Here is a 23256-nt window from a genome sequence, read left to right on the forward strand (position 1 = left end):
GTAAAATTTGAGTCATCTGGAAAACACGTTGGTGTTTAAGAGATTTTAAATGTACATGCATATCCTTAACCTGCACTATTACATACACATATGCAAATACATAGATAAAAATGCATAGAAACAGCATACAGCACACAAACACATCTATGTATTCTAAGTCTTATAGGCTAAGACGATGGGACATTTGATGAGAAAAAATATTACAAGAAATTTGAGTGGAACATACACTATGTATGGGATGGAAGGTGGGTGGCAGGTTTGGGAAGTGTGACACATGGTGAGTTACAGTGTAGTTGCTTTCAAAATTTTCTTGTTACGATGCTTAGGGGAATACAATGTTTTATTCACCTTTTTATCTCTGACACCAGCCCATTACATAATAGATTTCATACTCATTAAGTGTTTCAAAAGGATGATATACTTATGTAATTATTAAAATAATCTTCCTGTCACTGCTGAATCTGAAATCCTGCCTGCATTTTAAAAAAATGAAATACACCTAAAATTCTCTTCATAATCAATTCTATACAAAAGTACCACAAAATACCGCTTGTGCTCATATATGAGCTTATACTTACAATAATTAATTCTTTAGACTCAGACTTTTTATTTATTAATGGTACAGTATAAAAAATAATGGTAAATATGGGTATGAAGTTTGGTTTGCATTATGGTTTTTAACCTACTTGCTATTTGATTTTTATTAAATTAAAAGAGATAACCATAGAGTAAGGCCTGGGTGAGCTGGAGGGAAATAAAATTAAAATCAAAGGCAACAAATGATTCTCCATCCAGATTCCTAAAATGGAAGCCCTCAATTATAACTAAAACAGCAGCTGTGGATGTTTTGAAGGCAGTTGACCAGTTTAAGTACCTGGAAATCATCTTGCCAGAGGTTCTCTGACTTTTTGCTAACATGTGACTTGCACTGTCTTCCAGGTGGGCTACGGTTGAGCCTTAAGAAAAAAAGAAAAAGAAAAATTGCTTTTAACAAAACAGTGATCTCACTTAAGAGAACTGGTTTGTTCCTAAATATGAATAAGCCGTGTCTCAGCATTGAGAAATACCTAATCTCAGGTCTCATTATTCTGTGCTTCTAAAAGGGCTCACAAGCTGGTTATTGATTTTTTTTTTTTTTAGCTCAATTAACTTGCATGTAAACTTTGTCTTGATTTCCTACTGTGTTTTCTAGAATTTTGTTGGCAAACTACTTCCCTAAGAGCACAGCAAGTAGAAAGATGGTTTTAATAAAAAAAATGTTTCCTTTTAGAGAACCTCTCATCCCCTGAACAGACTACACATTCTTACCTCACAGAACTACAAATTAAACTAAAATATTAATGGGGCATCTGGGTGGCTCAGTCAGTGAATCATCGGACTCTTGATTTCTGCTCATGTCATCATCTCAGGATTCGTGAGTTCAAGCCCCACATGGGGCTTTGTGCTGACAGTGTGGATCCCGCTTGAGATTCTCTCTCTCTCTCTCTCTCTCTCTCTCTCAATCTCTCTTCCCCCCCCCCACCCTCCCTCCCTCCACCCCTCCCCTGGTCTCTCTCTCAAAATAAATAAATCAACTTAAAAACACAAACTAAAATGTTAAAATAATGTTAGCATAAAAATTGTTTTGGAGATTTCTATGCTTTAGTATTAGATTTTGAAACTAAAAAAAATTCCTATCAGTCTCTTGATCAAGTAATGATTCAGTATAATCCATCTAGGGGAATCCCTAAAGAATTTCTTTTTTTTTTTTTTAATTTTTTTTTTCAACGTTTATTTATTTTTGGGATAGAGAGAGACAGAGCATGAACGGGGGAGGGGCAGAGAGAGAGGGAGACACAGAATGGGAAACAGGCTCCAGGCTCTGAGCCATCAGCCCAGAGCCCGACGCGGGGCTCGAACTCACGGACCGCGAGATCGTGACCTGGCTGAAGTCGGACGCTTAACCGACTGCGCCACCCAGGCGCCCCAAGAATTTCTTATACTGTCTAGAAGATTGTGGTCCCATCGATTTAAAATTAACATGAAGTCTACCTCCTTCAATTGTATACTGTGCACTTGGATCAGAATGGGGGAAAAGACAGCAGCAGTATGAGACAGTGTTTGTGTTTTCCCAACATAATGAAGATCAGATGACCACAAGCCAAGAGGTAAATTTCATTTGTTTTATTTATTTAAGCACATGTTCAGCTGGGATTCTTCATTCCTTCTTATTCTAGAAGAGGAGAAAAAAATACAGGTTGCCCCTCAAGCTATTAGTCAAGTGACCTACTTTCAGTCATCCCTCTCCTGCATTTGGCCAAGTCTGATTTTTCCCAGATGACCATATTCTTTTTTTATTCCCATACAGGCATTCTGAGTGTTTGAAAAGGAAATTGTGGAGTTCCTCCAAAATCTGTGGTCAGAACACAAATATTTTGAAATCGTCTCCTTCCCGGCCTGCTGCAGCTATCAACAACATCACCAAGAGTCCTTTTTAAAGGAGAATCTTTGAAATATCTTGATGAGAAAGTTTTTAAAATCCAGTTTTATAACTCTTCGTTCTCGGGACAGTCAGTTGTACACATTTCACATGCTTTCAAGTATTTTATCTCCTAGGCTTTTAGAAGTCTTGTCAGTTGCTGGGGATGTTCAAAATAATCATTATCGTATAATGATAAAGTGATTATACCATGAAATGATATAGGAGTGGAAAACGTGTTTGGTAGGAAATAAAGCCTATAAATTTTCCCCAGTAGGAGAGAGAGGAGCTGTAGGTCACTTTAAACTTCTGGTGGGTTAGAAGTTAGCATGAACAGGCCCAGGACTTGCAAAATCCTTTTTACCTCAAATACAAGGAAATGTGGACAGGGTCGTCTGAGTGGCTCAGTCTGTTAAACGTCCAAATTCGGCTCAAGTCATCATCTCACAGTTCCTGAGTTCAAGCCCCACATTGGGCTCTGTGCTGACCACTCAGAGCCTGCGGTCTGCTTCGGATTCTTTGTCTCCTTCTCTCTCTGTCCCTCCCCCACTTGTGCTCTGTCTCTGTCTCTCTGTCAAAAGTAAACATTAAAAAAAATTACAAAAAGACAAAAGGGAAATGTGGACAGAGAAAAGCAGCTATGGATCTTTCCTAATCCAAAGTCTCTGGACTAAAATGATGAACACACAAATGTGCACACTGAATATTATACATACACATTTATAAAATATGTAATTATATCTTCCTTGTCTCTCATTTTATATAATGCAGTGGTGATTAACATCATTGGGTGTTTACAATGGTAGCATTCAGGTGAGAACATTACTAAATTGAGGAGTTAATTTTGCCTGTGGATGTCTATCAGGGCAGCTATCCAAAGGGGGCTAAAATGACTAGTGAGACATGAGTCTCTCTGTTAAGCAGGTGCTGGGAGCATCTCTCTTTGTATGAAGAATGGTTGTTAGTGACTTCATAGTGAATGGAAATGTGTATTTGCTTTATGAAAGATCAAATATATGTAGAAAGGTGTACATGAAGGACTATATTGCATTAAAGTATGCGAAGTATCCACCAAGTCAATATTTTCCTATGGTGTTATCATAAATTTTCCCAATATTTTCCCATCCATTTCAAGGTTAATTAAAAAATATGACTCCCCTCCCCCCCCACATGCAACCTACATTCAATATCTTCTTCCATTACTGATGCTAACCATCTTAAGTTTTTATCACAATAATTTGTGAAGGTGAGCCAGTATCTCCTTCATGAACTCAAAGATTGAGGTCTCTGGAAAAAGTCTAACACCGTTCCCCAGAAGTCACCCCTGCACTAGAAGATTCCCAAAGTGCCTGACATTGTAGCTAGATAAATCCCTTTGAGAATAAATAATAGCCTACTAGAAGGCTTTGGTGGAGATCTCCTACCACTGACAGACAACAAATTATTCTGAGACCTGAAATACCTATTATGTAATAATATCAGAAACACATTGCTATTCACTAGAGTTAATTGATAAGATGGAAAAATATACATATAGGAACATGTTCCCGGTAGGGACTGTGGTCTGTGGAGGTTCTGGTAGAGGAAGAATTGATTAGGGAGATCTCCCAGAAAAGGGTTGTAGCCCTCTTTTTGGAACTAATGACAGAATTTCCAGAACTGTCAGCTCCTAAACACTCAGATTTTCTCATATTAAAGGATAAGAAATGTTCTTCTGTCTAATCGAAGTTCCTGAGTTCAGACATACGGTGCAGTTTGGAAATCTGTCAATGTTTTTCTTGCATTTGATAAAAAAAGTTGCTGAGGCCAAGGGGAAGGATAAGCAATAGGCAGGATTGAGGGGAGTATACCTGGCAGTTCAAAACAACTGGGTTCTTACTGAAAAAAATGTTTTCTTTTTGTGGCCTCATGGGCAATGGCCAGCTACCATGCCCTGTGGTCAGGAAAATGCACCTTAGATGATTGTGCAATTACAAATACAACTGTGTGGGCAGTGTAGTTAGGAAAATGCTCTAGGAATTCTAAGAGAGAATTAAAGCGAATCCATGTAGCTAGTCAACAGAAAAATTCAACTACAGGCTCAAAAATGAACTGGGAGGCAAAACCTGATGACTTGGCTTGAATCTTAGATGTTAGTGAAGTGTGTATCTCAAACAATTGGGCCAGGAAGTGCTCAAACTCTGAAACATTGTGTGGAATAACTACATACTTGTTCACAACATCATGTACCTGCTAATGTCGTGAAAGATTATAGAGAATAGCAGCAGGAAATGAAGATGTGTGAGATTTCCCAGAGGTAAGAGCTGACCAGAGCTCGCAGCAAGATACTGAGGACTCTTACCAGTAACAACAAGTGGTTTCAAATGAATTCTGACCAGACTAGAAATGTTTTCCATGTCATTTTTGTACTTTGGGCTTCACTCACCCTGGAAAGGAAGCAATAGCTAAAAATACTGTAAAATTTTTGGAACAGAATGGTTATCAATTTGGTCTCAGGCTACATTTTATTCAACAAAGGTACACATTTTACTAAAAAGCGTCAAATCTTATGGATTTATGTCCCTCTTCATATTCAAAATAAACGGCTTGAACACTAATTTGAAAATATATACACACCCCTATGTTTACTACAGCAATATTTACAATAGCCAATGTATGGAAGCATGTGTCCATCCATAGATGAATGGATAAAATTATGTGGTATATGTATATATGCATATATATACACATACTTACATATCATGGAAGACTACACAGCTATAAAAAATGATGAAATCTCGCTATTTGTGACAACATGGATGGACCTAGAGGGTATGGTGCCACATGAAAAAGTATCGCAGAGAAATAAATACCATATAATTTCACTTATATGTGGAATCTAAAAAACATATGAATAAGCAAACAAACAAAAGCTGAAATAAATCCCTAAGCAGAGAAAAAAGTGATGGTTCCCAGAGGAGTAGGGAAGGAGAGGATGAGAAAAATGGGTTGAGGGAATTTGGAGGTACAGACTTCCGGTTATGAAATGAGTAAATCATGGGAATAAAAGTCACAGCATTGGGAGTACAATCAACGGTATTATAATCACCTTGTACGGTGTCAGACGGTAGCTGTATTTATGAGCACAGCATGTGAACTTGTTGAATCACTACGTTGTACGCCTGAAACTAATGTAACATTGTGTGTCAACCATATCTCCATAAAAATAAATAAGTAAAATAATATTGCTGAATTAATTCCTCTGAATTGTGTACATTCTTAAGGGAATGATGGCTAGATAGTGTGTTTGTTTTGTATTGTTCAACTTGGATTTCCTCTGCGTGCAGCCTCACTGTCTAATTACTGAAATTGTCCCATTGCATTTTTTAAAATCTGTGTTTGTACACAAAGGAAGCTATTCCTGCCATGCGGATGAGCCTGGATTAAAACAGGTAGTAAATGAAATCTTAACCAAGAAACACGCAAACTAACAGGAAATTCTTTTCCGAAGAGAAGTGATTATTTACCATGGTAATCAGGTCTTAAAGAAAGACAGCATCTCAGAAGAGTCATTTTCCTAGTTGTTCCTTTCAAAAGTAGGCCAATTTATGGCCATTGCTAGACAAAAACTCTGGATTTGTTTTCTGCTGCTAAGTATCTTTGAAGTTGATTTTTAGATTTACCCTAGAAGTCTCTTTGGATGGTAAAGGAAAGACATCAACAGTATGTCTTGATGATGATGATGATGATGATGATGATGATAGTAACCCTAACTGAGGGCCTGCCTGAGTCATGGCACTTGAGAGTTACCATTTGGACTGTCTGTTTTGGTTTTGGTTTTGGTTTTGATTTTCCTAGATTTGCACGGAACCGCACATGCTGTTTCTGGAAGCTGGTAGCTGATACATTCATTGTATTTCTCTAAATAAGGATGCTGCCTGTTAAGGTAACTACCTGCAGCATATCATTATTACCTGTTCTGTATACTTTTTAAATAATTGCTACTAGGTTTAAATGTATACGGGATGCAACATAAACAGTGATTCAAGGAATTGGATATGGAAAATGGTGACTGTGGCCATATAGCACATGTGGTGATATAGCAGCCACGTAAATTCAGTGATTTGCCCCATGATAGGCAAAAAGGGGATTTTGGAAGTCTTATAACACAATCAAACTGAATGGCAACTAGAAGTAGAATATGCTTTACTGATCATCTCCTGGGGCACTTAACACACAATATACTTGATTCTTTCTTAGAATTTCCATTTCTTTGATTACATTCCAATCTGTTCTTTCATCTTTTTTACTTGTCTCCTAGAGCCCTTATCGTATTAATGATAACTGACCTAAATTCAAGGTCTGATAATTCCCAAATTCCTGCCTTATCAAAGTCTTGTTCTGGTATTTGTCTTGTCCTTTAAATTGCGTGTGTGTTTTTAAAACCTTTGACTTATTTTGAGAGTGAGAAAGTGAGAACACACAGAAGCAGGGGAGGAGAAGAGGTGGGGGGTGCTCAATCTCCAGAACCCTGAGAACATGACCTGAGTGGAAACCAAGAGCTGGACGCTTAACCGACTATGCCATCCAGGCAAACCTAACCTGTGTTTTCTATTAATCTGTCTTGTAATTTTTTGTTGCAAGTCAGCATAATAAACTGAGTAAAAGTAAATCCCGTAAATAGACCTTTAGTAATGTGGTGCCAAGGTGTGATGGGAGAGAACGAGTTCTATGTCCTATGATTAATTCTCCTCTTTTAGTGCAAGTGTTTCTCAGTCCAGGCGATAGAGGCAGGTATTTCCCTTTTTCCAGAAATGCTAGGCTGCAATAAAATCCCAACAATTTAAGGTTCTATTAAAACAGCTTCTCTTGAGGGCAGGTGTTTGTTAAAACCGGAATACTCTGGCATATTCCAAAAGTTACTCTTGCCTTCTCCCTGCCAGTAGGATTGCTTTCTGACATTTACTTGAGGAACCTGAAAGGCTCTAGGAGACAAAGCTCACAAAACTTTGGGAGATCTGGAGTTTCAACTCGGACGTCCACAATGAGTCTTCAAGCAATTCATTAATTACACTTCAGGCTTTCTTCACCCTGGTACTGGTTTCTACAGAGGTTTTTCTGCTCATGGATTTCTAACCTGTTGTGATTCTCTGTATCTGCCTGTCTCTCAGTCATCAGGAACAGTGGTTTACTCTGTAATCTCACTTCCACAGATCTAAGAAGAGTTGTCAGTTTTTCAGGTAGTTCAGCCTTTTGCTTGTTAGCATGGATTAGCCACTTTGAAGGCACTTACACGGTAGATTGCAAACTAGTAGTCGGGCATTATGCACTTGAGTTACATTCATGTCATAAATACTCAGAAGCAAACACTTCTTGGTGTTTCATTCAACTCTAGCCCCAATACATTAGAGAAAATCAGTGTTTGGAGAAGTGTATGTGTTCTCCACTCTTTAGGGTTTTTGTAATTTTACCATATAGAGTAAATAGACATGGTACATGTCCATAAATACCACCTAGGGCTGCTGTACACGTTTAAATTTTCATTTTCTTTTTCAAATTTTAGAAGTCGTAACTTATACTTGATTGGCAACCAATTTTTTTCAATCTCTTGTGTTTTAGATTTATCAGTCAACATGTACATTCATTTCAATTTTATTTGTGAGTTTCATCAGTTAAATATTGGCAAATATATACCGTTCCCGCTAATAAATTGTGTGGATATACCTCAACACATATATGAGTAAGAGAGTTTTCTAGATTATACATCTGCATACAGAACTGCTAGGTCAGAGATTATGTTCATTTTTCAACATACTTAGATTAGCCACTTCGTTCTTGAAGTTGATGTAATCATTAGTCTCCCATGGGCAGTCAAGACTTCTATTTTACTTTTTTCAATGGAAGTATAGCTGACATACGTTGTTACATTACTTCCAGGTGTATAACATGGTGATTAAACAACTCTGTGCCATAGACTGCTCACCACAGGTGTAGCTATCATCTGCCTCCTATTTTTTCATATCAGGCTTATTAATTTTTGCCAAATTTATGGGGGAAAATAACACTATTTCTAAATCTAAAGATCCAAAATTTCCAGTGAAGGTGAGCATCTTTACAAGGTTTTTGGCCCATGGTTTTCTTATTTTAATTCATTTTTCATCACCATTAGGTACAGTGGGTTTTTCATTTCACTATTAAATTCCCTGAAATGTGCTCTATTTAGCTTTCTCCCCCGTTGGACAAAAGCTTATTATAGTGTTGTGAAATATAACCAATCTGTTTGTTAGCATATTCTTTTTAAAAAATGTCTCACTAAAGTGGCGCCTGGGTGGCTCAGTCAGTTAAGTCTCTGACTTCGGCTCAGGTCATGATCTCACGTTTCGTGAGTTTGAGCCCCACATTGGTCTCTGTGCTGACAGCTCAGAGCCTGGAGTCTGCTTGGGATTCTGTGTCTCCCTCTCTGTCCCTCCCCTACTCATGCTCTGTCTCTCTCTCTCTCTCAAAAATAAATAAATGCCAAAAAAAAAAAAAAAAAGTCTCACTAGAGTACATGTTTTACTAGGACAGGTCATATCAGTCTTATTTTTCATGTACTTGAACAAAATATACAGATGTAAATGGACAGGCAATAATAAGAGGAAAAGGAGAAAAATATTCACATAATGAGAAAAAAAGTCCAGAAAAATAAGCATAATACTGTCAAGATGTGCCTTTTACACACAAAATAATACAACTCTCACAGGTCACGGTGACTGTGACATAGATTTACAGGACCCAGAAGACAAAAATCAACACAGATTTGAAACATTTTACATGAATCCATTTACAAGTGTAAATCAACAGGGCAAAATTCTATTCTTATTTTTGTATTTTGAAAATGTATTATCTTTGTCTCCTTGAGAATGTTTTATTTTTCCAATTTGCTAGACTATCTGTCTCTGCATTTTCTGAAATATTGTAGACCAGAACTTATCCCAGTTTTTTGTTTTTCTCTTTGCCCCCACCTGCTTATTGAGCTCTTGCTCTTATATGATGCTCTGAACTATTTTATTTCCAGGATCATTTGTTTCTTATGGCTATACATTTTAACTGATTTAGTATAGCTGACAAAATCATTCTACAGCATTTTTCTACTTTTGTACAGCTTTGTAATATAAATGACATTAAAAAGCTAGCAAAAGAGGGGTTATATAATTACCATCAGAGCCATCATGGCACAAAACATGATTTACTCTACATGAGATATCTTAATACTCGTTTTAGAACAAACAACAAATTTATCCAGGTTTAGCAAAATCTCAGAATGACTCAACTTTAGTTGCAGATACAACAGAAAATAAAATGTCTTATGAAAGTAATATAAAAAATGAAATTCTCACCCATAAAGCACTTAGGAGATTAACCATAGTGTATTCTAATGCTATAGAATATTAATATGCTTATATGTTTTTAGGTTGAATTAAAATTTCAGATCATGGTGCACTTGGGTGGCTCAGTCAGTTAAGCATCTGACTCTTGATTTCTACTCAGGTCATGCTGTCATAGTTCATGAGTTCAAGTTCCTGTGTAGGACTCTGTGCTAACAGCACGGAGCATACTGGGATTCTCTCTCCATCTCTCTGCCCCTCCACCACTCATGTGTGAGCTCACTCTCTCTCAAAATAAATACATAAACGTTTAAAATTTTTTTCAGATTACTATCCTGATGTTCTTTAAAATCTTTGAAAAAATCCACCATAGATTTTTATACTAACATGTAATGAATAAATAAAACCAAGAAAGAAAGATAGTAATAATGTAAAGACGATGGTGAATGTTTTTTCAAAGCTCCAAAAAAAAAAAAAAAAGTGTGTGTGTTTGTGTGTGTGTATGTGTGTGTGTTACTGAGAGAGGGATAAAGACAAAGAAATCAAGATATAAAAAGTCCTGGTGGAAAACTAGTTACTCCATATAGGTAGATTATTTTATATTGAGAGAATTTACTTTGTTTTGTAAAAATAAAAAGGATTAATTTACAATTATGTTAAAGTTAGTAATAAATTTCTAGGTACAATTATGATACTTTATGTTAGTCATTTTTTTTTTGGTAAGTTGTATCTTCATATAGGAAGAGTCCATTTTCCAGATGCATAATTTCTTAATTTATAGAAATATATTCTTAACAGCAAAATGATTTAATGTCTCTATACAAGGAAAGAACCATTTGACATTTAACTTACACTAATCAGAAAAACGGGATTAGAGGAATACTACTTCATTAACACATGCACCATTCTAGACCCTATGAAAAAAATGGAACCGAAGGAAAAGCCAAACAACTTAAAACAAGAAGATGCCAAGAATAAGTCCTTACAGCTGACAAGCTTGGTCTATTAGGAAGCAAACACGAGTATAATACTTGTTAATGTTCTACTACAATGCAGACAGAGTGTAGTACACACTGTGTCTACTAGATGCAGACATACATCTAGTCTGCAACGGCAATTTGTTTGTAAGCCAACTCTTTAAGACTGTGATACCCTAGACGAGAGGAAATCATCATGCTAATCTTGCTTCCGACTTTGATACTATCAAACTACCCCCCCTACAAAAGGATAAGAAAAACTTTAGATTAATGGAATCGCTTAACTATTTTTGATATAGAAGATGTCTTTGTTTATATTAAGAGTAGTATACCTGTCTAACTTAGTGGCTAAATTTCTGTCAAGTACCTTTTTGCTTAAATAAAGGGCACCATTATGTTTTTCTGAGCTGAATTTATAGTTAACCAGGTGAACTTTGGAGAAATTCCTTGGACTGGAATAGTGAAGGGAGTTTCCTTCAAGAATAAATCTACCCCCAGCCTTTGCAGAGAGTTTGAGAGGATTACAGATATTGTGTACAAAGTTTTGGCAAATAGAGAATGATCATAAGTTGTCATGTTTAACTACTATCAACAATGTATGCTTTTTTTTAACTATATCTGGAGATGGGATTTATTTTTTAAGAATAAGGTTGTTTACATATTATTCTTCTTTTTGTGCTTTAAGTTCTATTCTTCGTGAAAGCCTATACTTTTTCCTAACCTAGTAGGATCAGTTTGACCTCTCATTATTTTACTGACAAATGTTTCCTATTTTTCTCTTTATTAATTGATTTTTTAATACCCCATTAAAGGGAACTATTTTGAATTTGTTTTTACAATCTTTTTAAAAATCTTATCTTATTCTTTTCTTTTTCTGACTGATTTTGTTCTGCTTCTTCAAAGTAGAAGTCATTTTCCTATTATTGACTTGTACTACTTAACATTTTTCTACTTGCTATAATCTAATTAGTATTATTGTATCTTTTATTATGTATCTTTAATTTACATATCTTCCATTAGTCTTTTAATTTTTTTATTTTAAAGAGAGTGCAAGTGAGCAGTGGAGGGGTCCAAAGGGACAGAGAGAGAGAGAGAGAGAGAGAGAGAGAGAGAGAGAGAGAGGTGTGGGGAGAAGGAGAAGGAGAGGGAGAGGGAGGGAGGGGGAGAGACAGAGAGAGAGAGGGAGAGAGAGAATCCAAAGCAGGCTTCATGCTCAGCACAGAGCCTGACATGGGGTTCAGTCTCACAACTGTGAGATCCTGACCTGAGCCAAAATCAAGAGTCGAACACTTAACTGACTGAGCCACACAGGCACCCAGTCTTTTTAAAATTTTAATCGAAAAAGGAAACATGTAGAAAAAATAGCATAAGGACCTCCCATATACCAATCACCCAGTTTCAAAAATTGCTTCCACATTTCTCATCTTATTTATTATGTCTTTTGATATTTTTATTTTCTAACAGAATTCGCAATTATATTTAAAAACTGGTGATTGATTCAACATGTATTACCATTGCCCTCATATAATATTTTTTTAATTTATTCATTTTTGAGAGACACAGTATGAGTTGGGGAGGAGCAGAGAGAGAGACAGAGACAGAGACAGAATCTAAAGCAAGCTTCAGGCTCTGAGCCGTCAGCACAGAGTCCAATACAGGGCTCAAACCCACGAACAGCAAGATCATGACCTGAAGTTGGATGCTTAACTGAATGAGCCAACCAGGTGCCCATAATTTGGTTTTATAAATATACATACTAATAAGCCACATCAAAATCTCATGTGTAAATCAAAATATATACCATATACACTCTGAAAGCTAGAATGGCTAAATTAAATTTTTTTGAAATTTATTTTGAGAGAGAGAGAGAAGGAATGGTTAAATTAACATAAAGAAAAGTTTAAGACAAGAATATAGCCAGGAATAGAAAAGGTCATTTCATAATGACATATGGATAAGAAGAAATAAAGTACTCAAAAAGTATGGACCTGGTCACAAGGGTTCAAAATACTGACAGAATTGAAAAGGGTAAGTGATGAATCCAGAACCACAGCTTGGCTTTCTGCATGAAACTCTCAGTGTTAGACCAAAGATAATTAAGATTGCAGAAGTTATGAACAATACAATCTACTGATATTTCCTGTCACAGACTATGAGTCTGCAGTTCTCTCTTGTCCAGCAAGAGAGTGGACACAGAATTGAATATGAGAGAGGCTAATGACCCGGGAGGAGAGAAGAGCCATGAATAGGAATTTCATCTCCATAATTTATTGAGCTCACAAGATATTACCCACGTGGTGAACGTGAGAAAAACACGATCTTACACAGGTGACCGTGGAGAAAACAATCAAACAGTAATCATTAACTTGTGTGTATAAAAAGCAAAAGGTCTGGGGGGAGGGCAAGTTAAGTTTGCAAACAAGGTACATTGGCACCAAATGGAAAGTAATTTCCTGCAGGTGATATAACAAGTTTCTTGTGATCCCATTACAGTAACTTGCTAGCTAACCTTGGGCACTTTCACCCCATGGTGGTGGCTTTCCACCCTAAGCTTTTTTCTAACCCATTTATGTAAGTATTACTTATTTCCACACAATTTCCTAATTGCTGCTTACCAAAACCACACCAGACCACAGAATACACAATCATTTCAAGCCTACACAGGAAGTTCACAAAGAAAAACCTCATTATAGTCCCCAAAACAACTTTAAATAAATTTAAGAAAACTTACACACAATATGTACACTGGCCCAAATGCAATTAAGCTAGAAATCAACAACTAAAAACTAAAACTAGCTGATAATAATAATAAAGAAATTAAAGAATGTATGTCTAAGTAATCTAGAAGTCAAAAAATTACTAAAGAAATGACAAAATCTGCTTAAATGAAAATTAAAATATATGCCTATATATCATAACCCATGAAGTAAAAACCACAATGTTAATAGTTCTACTAAATCTCACGAAAATCCCACATAGAAATACAATGCTGTTAAATCTCAAAGAAAAGAAAAAAATAAAACAAGTTTGGTGACTTTTCAAAGACCTGTGTTAACTAAAAGAGAACAGCATCAATTGAAAATATCAAAAGCAGCAAAAACATTTAAAAAACCCATTTAGGGGGGCACCTGATTGACTCAGTTGGTTGAGTGTCCAACTGGAGCTCAGGTCATGATGTAACGGTTTGTAAATTCAAGCCCCGCATCAGACTTGAGGCTTGCTGCTGTCGGTGCAGAACCCACTTTGGATCCTCTGCCCCCCATCTCTCTGCCCCTCCCTGGCTTGTACTGTCTCTCTCTCGCTGTCTCTCAAAATAATAATAATAATAATAATAATAATAATAATAATAATAAAACATTTAAAAAGACATTAAAAAATAAAACAAAAAAAACATTTGGGGGTTATCAGATTATTGGTTTCTGATTTTGATTCTACTGGAAATTCTTCCCCACCTCAAGGTCATACAAAGATTATCTTGTATTATTTTCTAATAATTTCAATGTCTAAAAATGTCTTCTGTGCCTTTATGCATCTTCCTATTTCTAGAACTATTATGAAGTGAATGTGTCAAGCCCTTCAGTCTAGATTTCTCACTGGTTAACTCATTCTTTCAGTTTTCATCTTATCCTTCTACTACATGTCCTGTGGCTCTGCTGTTTGTGAATTCAGTGCAATCTTCAAATTCACAGATCTTTGTAAGCAGCATAGGGTTTCTTCCTTGTATTGACTTTTAATTCCCAAAGATACACATACCACCCACACCCACACTAACACCCACACACACACCCACACACGTATGTATTCATGGAGGATTTCTAAAGATTTTTCAGTTATTTCATTTTCTCTGAAGATAATGTATTTTTTATGATTGTTATTCCTCTTTAAATTTTTTTGAAGTTTAAAGAAAAAATTTAAAGATATCTTCAGATTTTTGTGCTACTCTTTATATATTATTAGGCAGGAGTTCATTCCCAGTTGTGCGATCTATTTACTCTGTCAGAGTTTTGCTAGAATTAAGTGAGCTACTTTTAAGTGAAACAAAAATATTCCAGCTGTAAAACTAACAGAACCTAACAAAATATTTTGCCCAGCATTCACCTAACTGATAACACAACAACCGAAAAGCAAAACACTCAAAAGACCCAACTCTGCCACTTGTTAGGATAATGGAGCCTTTCAAGCAGCTATAATTAAAACCACGACAGAGCAAACTTCTGCAAGCCAACAGTGTCAAGACAGAGCTCTAATTGAGTCGGTAGCAGAACTATCTCCATTCAAGACCCACTGTAATTTACAGAGAGCGTCTCTCTTCTATCACTGTAATAGTCATAGTGATTCTTTCCCCCTTAGTAGAGCAAGGTGCCTTGCACTGTCTTGATGGTGAAATCCTCCCCTGAGTTGGTAGGAACAAATAGTAGCAGAAGAAGAACTTTGGAGTCCTGGCCAACAGTCTGGGCAAACAGCTTGACAGTGTCCGTGACAAGGCCAGATGTAACATTTTGATGGTATACTGGGGGTCTCTGAGGAAAGAGCAACCACAGTATTTAACAACATTCATGTGAGGCCAGGTAAGTTTGCTATTTTGGGACTTTATATACACAAACTACACATTTTAGAAAGGTTTATCATGTTTTACCTTGTTTTATGTGGAAGAATTTTACAAGCTGCTATTACCAGGTGATTCCTTTCATTTACCGGAGCCAGTCTACTAATGAAGATTATATGTGCCTGGCTTTAAAATTAATATTGTTTGTTTCTATCTGAACAGGAGCTAACTTTGGAATCTGCGGCCAAGCTGAATTGTCAGTACAACTGAGTGACTAAATAAGTAGAGCTTCTTCTAAGACTGCCTAAAAACCTGGTTCTGCAATGGGTTTTTACTAGGAAACGATTTATTCCCCAACCAAATAATTTTATTTTCATTGACAAATTACCCAACAATATGTTTTAAATGTCTGCAGAATATCCTGGAGATTTTCATGTATTTATTGCTCACAGTTTGCTGTGCAAAAGGGAACCTCAGGCTACAAACACGACAAGAACAGTGTTACAAATATTCCACAAGAGAAAAAAATGAAACCCTGTTTTTCATGTGACTACCTAACTCATCACTCTGATAGGATTCTCTTTCTCATGCTACTGGGATCCACTCACTAGGATATTTTTTCTACATGTTAAAAAAATTCTTTTGATTGCCCCTTGGACAGAGGGAAAAATATTATTGCTTAGTGACATGCCAATCGACATCCTCTGCTAAGTCTAATTTACAGAGTTGCTTACTTTCCTGATTCACCAGGTGATGAAACTTCGATGATGAAGTATTTTGGAATTAGAATTCACGTCTGTTCAAAACATGAGCCCACTGTGGCAGCACCAGAAATAGTTTTCCATTCTTCACGACTCTATGTGGGTCACAGTGTTACGAATTGAAATGAATGTTTTTCTCCTTCTTTTTTCCCCCTGTATTTGATGTGACTGTCTGGTAGGACCATCTTCACGACTTAATCTACGGTGTTTAAAATTACCAAATGCTGACTCTAAAAATTTCCTCCCATGTACACGTACAGTTTTTATTCAAGGTAATGCCCCTATGATCTGTATCCACACATACTGATCCATTATGCTAAGCACATAGTCGACATTATTTCCTTTATTCCTCACAACTACCAGATGAAATGAAAAAATTATGGCTTTGAGAGATCAAACAACTCGCCCAAGGTCATGAATCTAGTAGTAACTGATTGAATTGTGATTAATATCCAGACCTTTTTTATTCCAGAAGAGCTCCATAATTGTACAGATATGCTAGAAATGCAGTTCTGTGAATTTTCCTGCTAACAATCTGAGAAACCCACAAGACTGTTTTGTGTAATGGTTTAGAATACAGTTTCCCCTGACATCCACACACAGGCATGAACTATAATGGGATCCTGACTCGAATAAACCAGATAGAAAATCTACTTAGAGGGAAACGATAGATTTTGAATATGAATTGAGTGTAAGATAAAACTAGAGAATTATCAATTTTCTTAGGCAGTTAATGACATCGTGGACGTGTAAGAGAATCGCATTCTTAGGAAGCATATGTTGAAGATTGTAGGGATGAAATGTCTATAATTTCCAGCGCTCAGAAAATTTTCAAATGCATAGATATACAGACAAAGCAAATATTAAACAATGTTAACAGGGGGTAAGTAAACACGCACTACTACACAACGTGTTCAATTTTCTGTAGGTATCAAATTTTTCATAATAAAAAGGGGGAAACAGGATTTGATCCCTGAAGTCGCAATCTCTGAGCTTTAATCCCTCTCTACCACTTACTATCTTGAGACAAGTTATCTCCTATTTACGGGCTTTATTTTCTCATATGTAAAACCGTGATAATAGTAATCACTACTTTATGAAGAGTTGAGCACTTAGTAGCTACAAATATACTTAGTTATTATTCAGCATTCCCAAATTATTCTCAGCGTGTGATTGTCCCTAAAGCTCATATATTTCCATTTGTATCATCTGGAATCCCTTGGGAACTAATCTAGACAACTCTTTAAAAACCCAAGTTAAATTAGGAAGAAACGATATAGCTATGACTAGCTAGGAGGAGGTTTTGTTTTGCTCTATGTAAGAATCATGAAAGGTGGCGGTTCTTATATTCTGCTGGATGTAAAATCCAATAATTTTGACTACAGTTTTAAAATAATAGTTGATCATTTTGATATATAACTAGGATAAGAAAACTCTTTGCCTAAGACCAAGAAAATCCTGAATGAGGCAGGTCATTTGAGCATAGTTTTGAAAATAATGGTGATAGTGATTTCAGCTGAACATGAAATGTCTTCAAATGGTAATGTAAACATTGGCTAATGGTCTCTTAGGAAGTATTTGGAAATGTAAGTGTGGGAGCTTAGTAGCATCCCATGATTTCAGAAGTATAAAATATGTTTAACTTATTCTATAAAATATAAACGGATGGCTTCCGCTTCAACTTTATCACAGTTAAAGCAAACTAAATGTAGATCATCTCACAGTAAATGCAATTTGTGGTTTCTTTATCCCAACAGTGTTGAAGTTTTAGTTTTTGAAATCAGATAGTTAGTGACGTTTACATAGATATGCACAAAAGTCCTCACCAAAAAGGTGATCTTCAAAATGCCATTATTGTATTATCTCTAGCATTCAATTTCTTATTAAAAAATGACGTACAACTTGTACAGAATCTGATAGAAACTTCTGCAATCCTACAACCAATAAAGTCATCTTCCTTATTTCAAAATCTAATCTCAACAATGTTTAAAATTAAAAACCATAAATATCAATAATTCTTGCCAAAGTTAAGACTTGTGTAACAGGTAAATTTTTGTTACTTTCGTAGTATAATCTTTCTTCTTCACCTTTTCTTCTTTCTCAACGGTAACTAATTCCCCTTTGGAGACTCATAACTTCTGGGGAGCCTGCCTCCACCAAAGCTCATAACCAAATTTAAACCGTCAGCAAATATCCTATCACAGTGAATGGGTGAAGGCTGAGCATGTGACCTAAGGCAATCCAAGTCGAAAGAATACCAAAGATTTGCTGTGAAGAGCAGGAAAGGTATTACTGACTTTTTTGTTAATGTGTACAGTCAGATAGAACAGGGAGCAGCCAAAAGCCATCTTGGATAACCAGAAGTGGTCAGGCAGAAAACAAAGCTGTAGTGTGGAAGAGGGAAGGCAGTGACAGAAGAAAACCAGGTCTTATGCAGCAAGGTGATATGACCTGATTAGCTTCCAATGAAACCTCCTAGCTCTGGATATTTACACAAGGCACACGTAAGAAGTTCTTCACTATTTCTGCTAGTAGAATCTGATTTCTGGTTGTTGTTTTTTTTAAATGTTTATTCATTTTTGAGAGAGAGACAGAGCGTGAGCAGGGGAGGGGCAGAGAGAGAGAGAGACAGAATCCAAACCAGGCTCCAGGCTCTGAGCTGTCAGCACAGAGCCCGACTCAGGGCTCCAACTCACTGACCACGAGATCATAACCTGAGCAGAAGTCGAACACTCAACCGACCGAGCCACCCAGACACCTCTGATTTCTGTTATTTAAACCTTAAAGCCTTCTTACTAAAACATGTTATTAGCTATCTTCTACGCTGGGGGTGCTGACGTCAGCCACACAACTGTGGCCTCCCGTGGAATTCCTTGCAATTATGGAAATTGGAGCGTTACTGAACCTGACCCTTATTTGAAAGGTCTTTAAAAATTCAAATCTTCAGAGTAAACAAATCATTCTAAGGAAAACAGTTTATTTTCCATCTTAAAATTCGAAAGTTTACCAACACCAAAGTTGATATTTAGAAAATAAATATTATTCCATTGGCATGCCCCTATCCGCATTGCTTCTTGTACCCATTCTCTTCTTGGTTTTGACTTGGCTTTCTTCAAACCAGTGTTAACACAAGAGATGAGTGTTTGCATAAACTTCTCATGTGAATGAGTATTTTGTGTTAGCGCGAGTGCCTAACCACTATTTTAGCTGGCATTATAATTCAGTGGTTGAATCTTCAGACATCAAAGGCTTTTCCTTTGATACAAAATTCTAGCCATGCACCTACCCAGCATCTAGCTGACTATGTATCTAAATACACACCAAAACATCTTTCAGTGGATGCTTGCCTAAAGGTTCAGTCCCTCGATTCTGTTTGCACTCAGGTCTCCTGTAACTGCCTCCTATAAATCTACTCACAGGCTGATGCAGAAAACAGTTTTCTCACACTTGGCTCAGAACTCATTACAATTGAAGTACTGCTTTTAGGATATTGATAAAACCAAAAATGGTTGGACTGGACATTACTTATATTACTTGAGCATGTGTATTTTGTGAGGAGTTTATAGAAGGTAAAAGGCTTTTTTACTTTCTAGGCAGCACACAGCCTCCTTGAAATATCTGTTCTTCTTCTCAGTTCTCCCCTCAGCCCCACCTCTTCTAACCCCTTTCTGTCCCCGTAAGACTTAAATAAGTCTATAATCAGCCCTACAGCTCTATGCACTATACAATAAATGTGATAACAACCTTGACTTCTTTCCAGCACTCCTTGGCTTTAGATCACAGCAAGCTTCCATAGATGGGGTAGAAAATGGACTTTCAAAGATTAGAAATACCACTTAACAGATACACAGGAGCCAAAACCCACAGACCATTGAGAAGAGATTAAAAAAAATATATGACTGTGATGTCTTTCACTCTCCAGTTTAACCAAAAGAGTCATTCCACATCTCTGACACAGTTACCAGGCAGCAAGCTTGTTAAGAGACCGTACTTTGAATTTTTTGTTTGTTTGTTTGTTTCAGGATCTCTTTCTTTTTAATGAGTTCAGCTTCATTCTTGTTCACTAAAGCATCTTAAGTAAACTCTTACCTTTGAATTCTAAGTTCGACAGGCCACTTGGGGGTACTGTGTAATCAAGCCAACAGAAAAAGAAACATAACAAAAACAGACAATCTCATTTACAGAGGAACTCCCTGAAAGTGTGACCAGGATCTTTGTGTGAAATGCCAACTGATGTCCTAAGATATAGAAGGGAGAAGAGAAATAAGAATCATGCAGTGACTTTTCTTTAAAATCTCCAATTGCAATGAAACTTTAAAACGTAATTAAATCACTTGGGTGGGTTTTTATTTTGCCCCTCTTTACTTATCTGAACTTCTCCAGAGATAATATGTGGATATATACATGTATATCCATGTAGATATGTATATATAGATACATATACATACACCTATATGTACATGTACATATGCGCACACACACACACACACGTATATATATATATAATCAGCTAGGTGTCTTGAGATTCAAGTATAATGCCTGGTTATGAAAAAAATTAAAATAGTATTAAATGAAATAGAACTAATGGTATTTTTCTAAGGGAATAAAATGATTCACTTGTTATTTTTTTTAGGGTCTCTATTCATTTCATAAATATTATAAGTCAATTGAGTGTCAGATTTTATAGCGAGCACTATATGTAAAGCAAGTATCCTCTCTTAATATACTATAAGCAAATAAAAGTTTTAAATTTACTTATTTTGAGAGAGAGAGAGAGAGAGAGAGAGAGAGAGAACGCACACACAAGGGGGTAGGGACAGAGAGAGGGAGAAAATCTCAAGAAGGCTCCACACTGTTGGCACTGAGGCCAAAAGAGGGCTCCATCTCACATACCAGGAGATCATGACCTGAGCTGAAGTCAAGAGTTGGATGCTTAAGTGACTGAGCCACCCAGGCACCCCAATCAAATAAAAATTTTGAGTAAACATTTCTAATACGTAAATTTGTGTAAAAATAATGAAAAAATAATGGGATCAAAAATTACCTCATCATATGAGTTCTTCCTGTCTGTTCTCTCTTCCATAAATGTGTTTTTGTAAAATGGATCTGTTTCGGGAATCTTCTTTGCAGAGCATATTGGGGAGGCACCTAACCCTCCAAGAGAGAAAGAGCAGAGTTCAGACTGAGTGAAGAAAGAAAAGCTGTGCTGTGGTAAACGGGGAGCTAACCCAATGGGACTTTCATAGAAGCTTTCCATATGACATGCAGTATCAAACCACTCTAGCTACTCCTCTAAGAGTCTGTATTTTCAAAGCTTCTGCAGTTGGATACATTTGCTCTGAATGTGACACCACTTAGACTGAACCTCACGGGGTTATCACCAGGTATTAATAGATGAGAAGGTTGTAAGGCACAGTCTTGCAATGGAGCCCCATTAGCCCCAAAGTCTTGCAAAGGAGCCCCCAAAATCAACGCTGGTGTCCAGCAGGTCAGCTATTTCTCCTGGAAGCCACAGGGCCTTCCTCCTTCTTACAGGAGACCAACACATGCAAGCCCATTTCTTTTTTTTTTTTTTTTTTTTTTTAATTTTTTTTTCAACATTTATTTATTTTTGGGACAGAGAGAGACAGAGCATGAACGGGGGAGGGGCAGAGAGAGAGGGAGACACAGAATCGGAAACAGGCTCCAGGCTCTGAGCCATCAGCCCAGAGCCTGATGCGGGGCTCGAACTCACGGACCGCGAGATCGTGACCTGGCTGAAGTCGGACGCTCAACCGACTGCGCCACCCAGGCGCCCCGCAAGCCCATTTCTAAAAGCTAGTTTTGTTCGTGTGTTCTCTCCAAACTGCTTGCCCTGGTGCAGGGTTTTATGCTTTACATCCACACTTGTTCCTGGCTCTCTAGGTTTTGGACCTAAGGCTCCTTTTCTGATTCATGGGCTTAGGTATTAATCCTCACAGTATTTGCTTACCAACATTTCCCTCGATTTAAGTGGTTACTTAGACTCTAATTTCTCTCACCAACAACCAGAGCCCCAGTGATTCCTTATACCAGCCTAGTAACTTGAAGACAGGACGTGTGTGTGTGTGTGTGTGTGTGTGTGTGTGTTGTTGAGGGATACTTTTCTACATTACAAGAGGGTAATTCCTGAAGAACAAACCCAGGTGCCCCAAAGCTGTGCTCTTTAACATCAGCATCATAAAGTTTCCAGTTTGATTTCCAAACAGTATTTACCCCTGCCTTGGGTCCACTTCTGGAAGATTCTAACTTAAGGCAGAAGGTATTTCATGACAAAGACAGAATCATTTCTTTAAGGCATACATATATTAAGCATAACTGGCAAATATTACACTCATTATGACTATTTTGCTCAAAAGGAAAGAAATGACAATTCTAGAATTATTCAATGGTAGTGTTCACATAATCTATAGCTATTCATGACTCTGTATGCACAAATAGGTTTATATGAGTTAAATGTGAGACTATTTTAACTATTTATGTGTGAAATAAATGTATGGATGAACTAGGACTACATTATGTAACTATTGATGGGTATACAACAGTGTGCAAACACATGCACATGTTAAGCATGCATGTTAAGAATCAGATGCAACTTACCCACCTCCCCCCATCACCCTGCATGGAGAATTTTTTTAAAAGAATATTATTTTGATTATTTCATGGTAGAAAATGGAGTTTGAAAGCTCTATTAAATATATTTTATTAAAAACATAGTTCACTGAATAAACAAATCAGATACAATATTGACCTATTGAGTAGCAGATGGCCAAAGAAGTGCTTTTGATGGCTTTTATCACTGTGCTGTCTCCCTAAGGAATGCATTTGATTCATGTAAGTTCAGAGGCAGCAGCTGCAGAGAACCACTTGAGTAAAAGGGGCTAAAATGTTGTCCATTTGAGTGTGTGTGGCTATTACTCACACCCTCCCTTTGCAGTCCAGGCTCATCTCCTAAGCTGCTTCCAGATCAGCCCTGATTGCAACAAAGAAATGCTATGTCTCTAACACTCAACTTCAGAGGCTCATGGACAGTGAAGAAGTGTGGTCACTTGAAAATGAGTTAGCAATACAACAGAATTCATAGGTCATCTTTAAATACAGACTTAACAAAGAGTCATCTATAAGGCCATTATGAGAACTACAATTTCAC

General features: G+C 36.9%; 1 protein-coding gene across 2 annotated transcripts in view; it reads right to left on the reverse strand.

Moving 5' to 3' along the window:
* ISOC1 (isochorismatase domain containing 1) overlaps positions 1–23256 on the reverse strand; it is a 254158-nt gene that overhangs the window by 70897 nt on the left and 160005 nt on the right. The window lies entirely within an intron of this gene.

This window comes from Puma concolor, chromosome A1 (assembly GCF_028749965.1).
Source record: "Puma concolor isolate L17-30 chromosome A1, mPumCon1.1.hap2, whole genome shotgun sequence".
Classification (NCBI taxonomy): Eukaryota; Metazoa; Chordata; class Mammalia; order Carnivora; family Felidae; genus Puma; species Puma concolor.